This window comes from Artemia franciscana, chromosome 17 (assembly GCF_032884065.1).
Source record: "Artemia franciscana chromosome 17, ASM3288406v1, whole genome shotgun sequence".
Classification (NCBI taxonomy): Eukaryota; Metazoa; Arthropoda; class Branchiopoda; order Anostraca; family Artemiidae; genus Artemia; species Artemia franciscana.
The window spans coordinates 44,516,141-44,528,379 of NC_088879.1; the positions used below are offsets into that span (position 1 = coordinate 44,516,141).

Consider the following 12,239-nt stretch of genomic DNA (forward strand, 5'->3'; position numbering starts at 1 on the left):
ACTTTCTCGCAGTCATCAAGAAACAGAGAATAATGAGAAAATCTAACAAGTTTCTGAGAGCATAAGTACCACATGCTTTTATCAAAGTTTTTACCAACTTAAAGTGGTTGGAGAGGCAGACAAATTTGGAGGCCCTACCCTCCCAATTTCTGAGAGAATGTGAGCAGTAGGTTTTATTACAATTATACTAAACGAGTGAAGGTTGGAAGGGCTGCAGATAGTGGGGACGCAAAAGTTTATTTTGTGGAAAAAATAATAATAATATATCCAACCTACCTCATAAAGAGGGCGTGGATGCCCATCCCCCTTCTGGGGGCAAGTGTGTTGTTGCCTTTTATCAGAACTTTTATAAAGTCAATGGAGTGTAGAGGAGTTTATCTGAAGGCCCCTCCTCACCCATTTTTAGGGAAAGTTGTATTGTTGACTTTTAGAACCTTTGACAACCTGCCAGAGGGTTTTTTCCCTCTGATATAACTCCAGGCGTCAATTTAGAGCAACATATACCACAGTTGTTTCAGCTAAATGGTTAATCTGTAATGTCAGGTGTAATTAATTCAGCTTAACTTCTTGTCAGCCAGGAAATTTTGGCAAAATATACCTAAAACAAAAATAGAGGTGACTTCAAAATGTAGACATCTCATTGGTTTACCAGCTGCTAAGAAGGTTTCCATTTCAGACTTTTTTTTACAATATGGATTGTTTACAGAGCGTTAAAAATACAGCTCATGAATGTGTCAAGTGATTCAGCAGAATCTCCACCTTATTTTGGTTTCAAATGTTTCTCAACTGCATATGACAATAAGGTTGATATTCATATTTCCAAGACTGGGTAACTTCCAGTGGTTCCCCATTCTCCCTCTGCCCAGCAGTTGTGGCAGAAGTCATTAAGACTTTCCAAGAAATTTCAAAGAACTAAGAATGATTTATTCTGTTGTCACATGCGACCAGGCTATATATAGAATTGTATATACCTTAAGAGTGAAAAATCTGGCTGTATATTCTGACACTGTCCTCAGAATGGGTGGTCTTCATACTTTAGTGAATTTTATGATTACAATTGGTAATACAATGAAGGGCTCTGGCTTAGAGGAGCTGAATTATGAGGCTGGAATTCTACTAGAAGTAACTGCAAACAAAGTGATGTATGGAAAACCATATTATAAAGCCGTTTCTGCTTGTACTTTAGTACCTGAGGCTATATCCATTCTATACTGGGAAGTATTTGAAGAATTTTGCATCAAATCCAATGATTTATAGTGCATTATTGTTTTCGAAGAAATTGGAGACTTACTACAGAACTTTGACACCACAAGAGAGGATACTCGCATTGATGGGAACTTTCAGTGTCTCAGGGAAAACTAATTATAATTTGTATTACTCCTATTAAGGATCAAAGTATATAGGAAGGCATCAGACCATGAGCAAACACACTTTATTCAATGATTTTTTGCTACTCTTTTCTATTTACATTGATATTCTGATACTTCAAATTACAACATTTCTAGGGGTGCATTCCTCTCCCCCCCCCCTTGTGGGTACCCATTGGAAATACACAATTTCGTCTTTATAATTTCACATCAGAGAAGAAGGGTGGGGTAAATTTTTGTGCAGCTAATTCACAATGTGGTAGCTAAAATTATTCTGCATATTATCAAGTAGCCTAAGAATTGTTTTCTTAACATTTTTTCTACTCAATAACAAAAACCTAGATCTTTACCATAGAAACATCTCCAAATTTACTCCAATTGTGCTCTAATACTTAGGGAACATCAAAAGTAGAAACCTAGGCCATCGAAACTAACAAGATCTTTAAATTTAAGCAGAATAGGCTAGGGCTCTTGGTATCAGTGAGAATAGTGGGTGGGAGTGAAAATCGGTCAATATAAGACATAGAGTGGAATATGTCAAGAAGACTAAGCCTAAAATAACTAGGAACCCTGGTGTATAGCAAAAACAATTTGTCCTAACTCAAGCTTATTCTTGGACATAGATATTAGGAACTAAGGCTAGAGAAATATCCTATAGAAATTAAAGATACATCATCCAAAGCCAAATTACAGCCCTTTTGAAAAACTAGAAGGCTACATGAAAAAATTACATTGGTCTAGCACAAATAGCTGAAACCTCCTTTTAAACAGCTGTTCCGACAAGTTAATAAATGATACAATTCTAGACAAGCTACTTTTTACTATTTTGGAATGAGATTAGGTCAGGAAAATTAAACTTTAAGCATTGAACACAGTGCAGAAAATACTCTGGGAAGGTATTGCTGAGCTATTAGGCTATTTTTATCATCTTTTTACTTATAAGTTTTGTAAGTTTGTCTACTTAACAAGTCTATTACCTATTGAAATTTTGACAAAACAACATTAAACCCAATTTTTTAGCTTTCAGTTTCTTTTTTTCAGGTTTTAGTTTGGAAAATAGAATTATGATAATTGCCTAGATAGCTACTTCCACATATTTAAACATATTAAGAAAAAAAATTCTTAAAACTTAATATACAATTTTGAAATTCTGTTTGCAGAAATTTCAAACCTCATAAATTGGGATTGATCAAATGTCAGAAGCTTTAACCATTTTCTTGTTTTTTATTTACTGCTACTACTAATAACTCACTACAGCACCAAGCTGCCTGGGGCCAACACAGCTATGCATGCTCCTCCTCCAACCCAATCTCTTCAAAGCCTTTGTCTTTACACCTTCCCAGGAAGTTCCCATTTCCTTTAAATCTTTATTTATGGCACCCTCCCACTCATGACAAGGACAACCTGCTTTCCGTTTAGCCCTAGAAAAGTTGACTGACAAGGACAATCTTTGGCAATATGTCATCCTTCATAGGCAGAACCTGGCCAAGCCATCTCAACCTTTCTTTCACTATAGCCCTAAAAAGCAGGATTGAACTACATTTTTTGTACAGCCTACTGTTTGAAAAAGGGTTAGCAGACAGGGTATCCAGAACAATCCATAGGCAATTTCTCTGGAAAACATTTAGAAAATGTTCATCTGCTTTTCAGAGCATCCATGCTTCTTTATTGAAGTGCCCTCTTGAGGCAAAAGGAGTGGAGGTAGGCACTTGAAAATACTTTCCTGGGACACGTTTTAGCCAGTACATCCATCCTTGAAAGCTCCATTTTCCTAATATAGATAGGATAACAAAAAGTGGCTTGTCTACAACTTCCTTCATAACTTACCCCTTAATTCACCACAAAACAAATTTGTTACCTTCAATCAGCTATTTTCCAACCAATTATTCTGGGAATATCTTGGAAAAATTCTGGTTTAGCTACTTTTTGCTATCATGGGAAGGGATTATCATGAAAATGAAACTTTCTGCAATAGGTCTACAGACTAAAGTCTGTAAAGAGGGCAGTGACCTTTGATGACCTTTAAAATGCTATGAAAGTGAAACCTTGCAAAACATATCATCTGCTTAAATGAATGATACTTGTCTGTTATAGTGCCAACCTCAAATTCTTCATCTAAGTACATCCTATGTGGAATTGTTTTTTTTTATACCATGTACAAATTTTTTTCTTTGCAATCTGCATTAGAACAGTGTCTGACCACAGATGTTAAAATGAAAATTTGGTCTTTGTCAAAGGCTGAAGAAGAGGCAATTAGATTTTTCCAAGGGGCTGATGACCAAAACAAAACAATTTGTCAATGGACACAAAATTGTTTTATACTTTTTGATAAAAAGCTTTGCTGGAGCTGTATGAGAAAGGCAGGTCAGAAACAAGCTGGTTTGTATGTCAATATGTGGTCTGATTATAGCCAAATGCCATTTGCTTCATTTTTCTGTAGTTTAACAAATGATCATCTATGGCCTGTTATGAATAAGAACTAGATATTTCAATAATGTTGTTAATAAAATGTTATGTTTTCATCATATTTTGTGATATTTCAATAGGACTGAGCATCAGAGAAACAGGTTCTACTTAGATAAAGAGAGTTGAGGTTGACACTATAACAGACAAGTAACAAATGAAACACAGGAACTGTTTTCAGCTTCACATATTTCCAATATTCTAATTGATAAGGTTTCAATGATTTGCAAATAGGTTACATTTCTTTAATTTAAAAAAAAATCAAGAGCTAAGAGCTCATATGGCACTTGTGACGAGGCAAGAAGAGCTAAGAGCCAAGAGATCATATGGTATGAGCTCTAACAAAATTCTATGAATCAATAGATTGATTTAAAAAGGAAAATAAGAGGCTTAATGCCGGTCAGGATTTAAAATAAGAGCTCTGGGTCACAATGTCCTTCTAAATATCAAAATTCATTAAGATCCGATCACCATTCTAATTTTTCCTCTCCCTTTAGCCCCCCAGATGGTCGAATCTGGGAAAACGGCTTTATCAAGTCAAATTATGCAGCTCCCTGACACGCCTATCAATTTTCATGGTCCTAGCACGTCCAGAAGCACCAAACTCGCCAAATCACTAAACCCCTCCCCCAACTCCCCCAAAGAGAGCGAATACAGTACGATTCTGTCAATCACGTATCAAGGACATTTGTTTATTCTATCCACCAGGCTTCATCCCAGTTCCTACACTCCAAGTGTTTTTCCAAGATTTCCCCCTCCAACTCCCCTCAATGTCAAACGATCTGGTCGGGATTTGAAATAAGAGCTCTGAGACATGAATTCTTTCTAAAAATCAAATTTCATTAAGATCCGATCATCTATTCGTAAGATAAAAATACCCCAATTTTCACGTTTTCCAAGAATTCCAGTTTCCCCCTCCAACTCCCCCCAACGTCACAGGATCTGGTCCCCCCCTCCAATTCCACCAAAGAGAGCAGATCCGGTCTGGTTATGTCAGTCACGTATCTTAGACAGGTTTTTATTCTTCCCATCCAGTTTCATCCTGATCTCACCGCTTTAAGTATTTTCTAAGATTTCCGGTCCCCCCCAATTGCCCACCCCAATTACGCTTGATCCGGTTGAGATTTAAAATAAGAGATCTGAGTTACGAGGTCCTTCTAAATATGAAGTTTCATGAAGATCCAATCACTCCTTTGTAACTTAAAATACGTCATTTTTTCTTATTTTTCAGAATTACCCCCCCCCCCCCCCAATAGATCGGATCCGTTCCAATTATGTAAATCATGCATGTAAGACTTCTAATTATTTTTCCCACCAAGTTTCATCCTGATCCCTCCAATCTAAGCATTTTCCATGATTTTAGGTTCCCCCACCCCAAACTTCCCCCAACGTCACCAGATCCAGTCAGGATTTAAAATTAGAGCTTTGAGACACAATATCCTTCTAAATATAAAATTTCATTGAGATCCGATAACCCGTTCGTAAGTTAAAAATACCTCATTTTTTCTAATTTTTCAGAATTAACCCCTCCCCCAACTACCCCAAAGAGAGCGGATTCGTTCCGGTTATGTCAATCATATATCTAGGACTCGTGATCATTTTTTCCACCAAGTTTCATCCCAATCCCTCCACTCTAAGTGTTTTTCAAGTTTTAGGTTTCCCCCTCCCAACACCCACCCCCAATGTCACCAGATCTGGTCTGGTTTAAAATAAGAGCTCTGAGCCACAATATCCTTCTAAATATCAAATTTCATTGAGATCCAATCACCTGTTCGTAAGTTAAAAATAACTCATTTTTTCTAATTTTTCAGAAATACCCCCCCAACTATCCCAAAGAGAGCGGATCCGTTCCGTTTATGTCAATCATGTATTTATCACTTGTGTTTATTTTTCCCACCAAGTTTAATCCTGATCCCTCCACTCTAAGTGTTTTCCAAGTTTTAGGTTTTCCCCTCCCAACTCCCCCCCCCAATGTCACCAGATCCGGTCGGGATTTAAAATAAGAGCTCTAAGACACGATATTCTTCTAAACATCAAATTTCATTGAAATCCGATCACCTGTCTGTAAGTTAAAAATACCTCATTTTTTCTAATTTTCAGAATTACCCCCCCCCCCCACTACCCCAAAGAGAGCGGATCCTTTCCGATTATGTCAATCATGTATCTGGAATTGTGCTCATTTTCCCCATCAAGTTTCATCCCGATCCCTCCACTCTAAGTGTTTTCCAAGTTTTAGGTTTCCCCCCTCCAACTCCCCCAATGTCATCAGATCCGGTCGAGATTTAACATAAGAGCTCTGAGACACAATATCATTCCAAACATCAAATTTCATTAAGATCCCATCACCCATTCATAAGTTAAAAATACTTCATTTTTTCTATTTTTCTGAATTAACCGGCCCCCCACTCCCCCCCCCAGATGGTCAAATTGGTAAAATGACTATTTCTAATTTAAGCTGGTCCCGTCCCTGATACGCCTGCCAAATTTCATCGTCCTAGCTTACCTGGAAGTGCCTAAAGTAGCAAAACCAGGACCAACAGACAGACTGACAGAATTGGCGCTTGCTATATGTCACTTGTTTAATACCAAGTGCCATAAAAACCACAGATATGGCTTAAAATTCTACTCAAATTACAGGAATTGCATTTTCAGAACTGAAATATAAAATAAAGAAGCTGATAACTAAAAATTAAGGTAATTTGTTATTTTGTCTTATAAATATATTGAATATAAAATTTCAATAGTTCAAAATTTCTATCATGCAGGCAAATTTCTTACAACTTTGAAATCAGAAGAGGGTTACCATGGAGGCTTGGTATTACCTTCTCAGATTATGTTTTGGGCCCTAGATTCATTACTGAGAGTTTCATTTTTCCTAACCTAATCCCTTTCCAAGATAGCAAAAGGTGACTAAATCAGAATATTACAAACCACTCTGCTTGTTTAATTACATCATTAGATATTACAACCTTGAACTATTTAAAACTAAGGCTACTTTTAATCTTGAGCCTTAATTGACTTTTGATAATGTTAGAAATTTTTGTAGGCTAAATAATTGATAGGGTAGGCTATTTGGAAGAATTTAGTTTCTACTTAAGCTACTATGGCTATCATGGGAAGGGGTTAGGAAAATGAAGCTTCAGGGATGGGTCTATGGGCTAAATTATGGGAACTTCCTTGTTAGCTAGAACAAACTAGAGAATTGAAGTTAGGTTAATCATAATGAAATATACCTAAGCATGATAAAAATATAATAGTTTAGAAACAAATTTTGGCAATAAATTTCCACATTAAAGGGGGGGGGGGGTAAAGAATAGCATATATCAAATACATAACCTAAAAGAACTTATTCTAACCAAACTTAACCAAAATGCTAACTAAATATATAAATAAAATATAGCTAAAATATATTTTCCAAACAAGCCAAAGCTAATTGTCTGGAATCAAGAAGTTGTTATAGCTGTTTCAATAAAATTCTAGTTTAGTGACTTCTTGCTATCTTGGAAAAGGGTTAGGTTAGGAAAATGAAACTTTCAGTGATGGGTCTACAGGCTAAAGTATATCCCTGAAAGGTATTTTAAAGTAGCCACTTCCACTCCTTCTCCCTCTAGAGGGCCCTGAACTTAGCCTACGTGACAGGTCTATACCTATTGAAATTTAGACAAAACAACATTTTACCTAAATTTTCAGTTACCAGTTGCTTTTTCTCTGCCTTTAGTTCTAAAAATGCAATTCCTGTGATTTGAGTAGAATTCTGAGCCATATCAATGTTTTTTGTTTTGTTTTTTTTATTTAGGAAATGTTTTTGTGTATCTCTAAAAACTTATAAATTGGGATTGAGCAAAGTTGTGAAGCTGAAAACAATTTGGTTGTAGCCTACTTCAGACAAGCAGAAGAGCTATTTTGCAAGGTTTCACTTTTATAACACATATTCTTAAAGGTCATCACAGGTCAAGACCCTCTAGAGGGAGTGGAGGTGGTTACTTCAAAATACCTTACCAGGACATACTTTAGCCTGTAGACCCATCCCTGAAAGTTTCATTTTCCTAACCTAACCCCTTTCTGAGATAGCAAGAAGTACCTAAACTAGAATTTTACGGATGTACACCATTTGACTAATGGAAAAAAATAGCATGTAAGCCTATATAAAAAGGTACTATCCAATCTCCCTATAAATACAAATATTTTTGCCATCTAGTTGGATAATTTGGCAATCTCTATAGCAATACTCAAATTTGTCAGCTAGTTCACAAGAAAATTTGCCCCAGAAAACTATTCCTTTTCTAACTAGTTGACAAGTAATTTTTCCCCAGAAACACTGTCTTTCCAACTAGCTAGAGACAAACATTGCCACAGAAACACTTTTATTAACCATCTAGTTGGCAAGTAACTCTTCCCCAGAAATGTTTTTATTAACCACCTAGCTGATGAAAAACTTTGACCCAAAAAAATATTTCCTTTTCCAACTAGCTGGAAAAAGTTGTTGCCCCAGAAACAATTCTGTTAACTATCTAGTTTGCAAACAACAATGCCACAGAAACTCTTTTGTTAACCATCTAGTAACCATCTAGTGAACTTTTCTGTTTTGCATTTTATTAGCATAAATGCTATATGTTGCTTTATTCATCTGTCTGTTTCTTTTCTGTTTGTAAGAATGTTTTTATCTCAGTTTTGATACTCTTTTTTTACAAATTACCTACACTAGAAGCTCATTTTCAAGATTTTGACCTGCTTCAGGATCTCTGAGTCTGAAGGTATGGTTAAATTTCTAGAAGCTATGAGGCTTACTCCTTTTAAAAGTTGTAATTGAAGCTTTTTCATTACTATCTAACCTTTAGTGTGTCTAAAGGATGGGTCTTTTTTGGTGAATTCAATGTTAAATGTCTGGATCACATTTTTTTTTTACAAATTAATAATGGTAAAATATGTAAGATTGTCAAAGTTTTTAGTGACCACAATATATTTTACGCATTGCTAAGTGCAGTTCTAAAATCTAGGGGGTTGTTTTTGTTTCTTTGATGGATGTCCCAAAATAGATAAATTCTAATTAAAAAGAACCCTTAAGTATTTTTCAAATTCTGGGGGAATTCCCACTCAATTGATGCCATTGTTGAACCCTAGATCCATCCCTAAGAAAATAATTTAGCAAGCTCAACTAGTTTTCAAGATAGAGAAAAGACCATCATTTAAAATTTTTACAAGCCTAGTTTAATGTTACAGCCTTAATAATCAGCTTTGCTATAGGCCTATAATCCCAACAATAATCAAATTTGTCAACTAGTTGACAAAAAAAATTTGCCCCTGAAAAATATTCACTTTCCAACTAGTTGGCAAGTAATTTCTCCCAGGCCAGATTTACTTTCCAACTAGTTGGCAAGTAATTTCTCCCAGACAACATTTTCTTTCCAACTAGCTAGAAACAAACATTGCCCCAGAAACACTTCCATTAACCATCCAGTTGGCAAGTAACTTTTCCCCAGAAAAATTTTTATTAACCAACTAGTTGATGAAAAACTTTGCCCTACTGTGAAACCAACTTTTCTTCAGAAAACCTTCTTCTTCTTCTTCTTGATTGGCTATCTGGAGACACAAGTGCATAATCTCTATGCAATTTCTTTATTTATTCCACTTAAATCCTAACTATATCCATGCAAGGTTTGAAGCTGAAACTACATTTCCTATTCTATTAATAAGAGTGGCATAGTGGCTTGTACTTTGTGGGGGAAATAGTATAGGCACTTCACCTTCTAGTGTAGGTCATTTGTAAAAAAAAGAGTATCAAAACTAAGACAAAAACATCCTTACATAAAGAAAAGAAACAAGACAGATGAATAAAGGAACAAATAGCATTTAGGCCTTTGCTAATAAAATGCAAGATAAAAAAGATGAAAATATCAATTATGCACCTGTTTTCTTTAAATAGATGGGAGGATCAAACCTCCAAGCTTTGAAAAATTCAATCTCACTTTGAGACCAGGTAAGTAACTTGCTAACTAGATGGTTAACAGAAGAGTTTCTGGGGTGACAGCTTTTTCCAGCTAGTTGAAAAAGAAAATTTTTTCTGGAGAAAAGTTACTTGCCAACTGGATGGTTAATGGAAGTGTTTCTGGGGCAATGTTCGTTTCTAGCTAGTTGGAAAGAAAGTGTTGCTGGGGAGGAATTAGTGGTCAACTAGTTGGAAAAGGAATAGTTTTCTGGGGAAAAGTTTTTCATCAACTAGTTGGTTAATAACATTTTTTCTGGGGAAAAGTTACTTGCCAACTAGATGGTTAATGGAAGTGTTTCTGGGGCAATGTTTGTTTCTAGCTAGTTGGAAAGAAAGTGTTGCTGGGGAGGAATTAGTGGTCAACTAGTTGGAAAAGGAATAGTTTTCTGGGGCAAATTTTCTTGTGAACTAGTTGACAAATTTAAAGATTGCTATAGAGATTGCCAAATTATCCAACTAGATGGTAAAAATATTTGTATTTATAGAGAGATTGGATAGTACCTTTTTATATAGGCTTACATGCTGTTTTTTTCCATTTGTCAAAGGGTGGTGTCCCAAATTTTACTGCAGTTTCTTTTCTAATGTTTGCAAAATAATTTCTCATGTGTAAAAAGTATCAGAGTATGTTGCAGGAAGGCAGTTTAAAGTGCCTAACACCACTCTTTCTCTCTCTACAGGGTCCTGAAATTTGCCAACATGACAGGTCTATAGCTGTGGAAATTTTGACAAAACATTTCCCCTAGATTTTCAGTTTTCAGTTTCTTTTTCTCTGGCTTTAGTTCTGAAAATGTTATTCCTGATACTCTAGTAGGCTAGCCTAGTATTTTAAGCCATATCGACTCCTTTTTTTTTTAAATTTGGGAAATGTATTTGCATAGGTCTATCTTTAAAACCTCATAAATTGGGATAGATCAAATTTTAGCTGAAAAAATTTTTGTTGTACATCATTTGAGAATAAGATCCATTTTGTAAGATTTCACTTTTAGACTTATTAAAGGTCATCGAAGGTCAGGACCCTCAAAAGGGCAAAGGCATGGAGGTAGGTACTTCAAAATACCTTCCCAAGACATACTTTAGCCTGTAGACCAATCCTGGAAGTTTCATTTTCCTAGCCCAATCCCTTTCCAAGATAGCCAAAAGTAACTAAAGTATAATTTTACCCGTGACTTTAGCCCAAGTCTCTTTAACAATTTCTACTTTTGGTGTGAGACAAAAAGGCTAGATAATAAGCACCCAGCCCAAAAAGAGGTTAATGTTCTAGATAAGGCACAGATCTTTCATACTCTCTGAGGTTAATAGGCGGAATATTTTCACTGTAGAATTGCAGCATTTGTAGACTTATTTATGTAGTCCTATTTTTCTTGAAAAAGAGATAAACTAGTTCTAGCTATCAAAATAAGGCAATATCAAAGTCCAAAATAATAGTCCTACCTTGGCTTGTTTCTTAAAATTCTTATTTTCTTCTTGCCTTTTTTCTTCTTCTTCTTACTATATCTTGCCAACAACGAAAGTCCAGATATGGTTACATAACGAATCTAAATCCAACCTACTTGAGTTTAATTGAAAATCAATGCACAGAGCACAGAGTTGATTAAAATAATCTGTAATTTTCATTTTTTGATGTTTTATTCAGCAGAGTACCAATCCATTGTCAATTATCTCTGGAAATTCCTGTAATTGAAAAAAGAAAATCGATTTTTAGAAAAAATTCACACACAATGCCTATACATCTGCCAAGTAGAAATATTTTTTGTTCCAAACGTTGCATCTACAGACAGTGCAGCTGAAAGTTTTCTTTAAAAAGATAACAAACCCGAACAATTAAAACGTCTTCATGCTATATACTACGAATCATAGGCTTGAAACTCGCAACATCACGACGACAATTAAAATTGGGTTTTGGGAAATGAAAAAGAGTTGCATTTGATAAAACTGAAAATCTTACCAGGAGGTTTTCCTATAAATGGCGTTATTTTGAGTGACCCCATCATTGAACTTAAACATCGATGACACGTAATCAACGAATCACCTTGTATGGTAATTCTAAATATGTACATTGTAAATTTGGAGATGAAAATCCTAAGTTGTTACTAGATAAGAAAGTTTGCATCATAATTTTAGTTAAATTTATAGCCATAGGTAATAAATTTTCTGTTTATAAATATGTCATTTATAAATAACTGCTTGGTTTATATATAGCTATTTTTCACTATCTTGAAAAATGGTTAGGAAAATGAACTTTTAGAAATGGATTACAGACTTAAGAATGTTTGGTGAGAGTCCCTAACCCCTTCTATATAATGTAAATTATTCTATATTACTGCTTGTGACGAGGCCTGAAGAGCCAAGAGCTCATTTGGTATGAACTCTAACAAAATTCTAAGAATCAGTAGATTGATTTAAAAGAAAAATCAGAGGCTTAA

At 35.3% G+C, this 12,239-nt stretch overlaps 1 protein-coding gene across 4 annotated transcripts in view; it reads right to left on the bottom strand.

The window, feature by feature from the left end:
- Positions 1-11,527, bottom strand: part of LOC136038286 (uncharacterized) — a 45,563-nt gene extending 34,036 nt beyond the window's left edge. The window contains exon 1 of one of the 4 annotated variants that reach the window (XR_010620172.1): positions 11,248-11,480. The gene's annotated coding sequence lies outside the window, so the exon portion shown is untranslated. Of the gene's footprint in view, positions 1-11,247 lie in introns of all 4 variants that reach the window. The other 3 variants (XM_065721412.1, XM_065721414.1, XM_065721413.1) reach the window with 3 other exon arrangements.
- Positions 11,528-12,239: the final 712 nt, after the last annotated feature.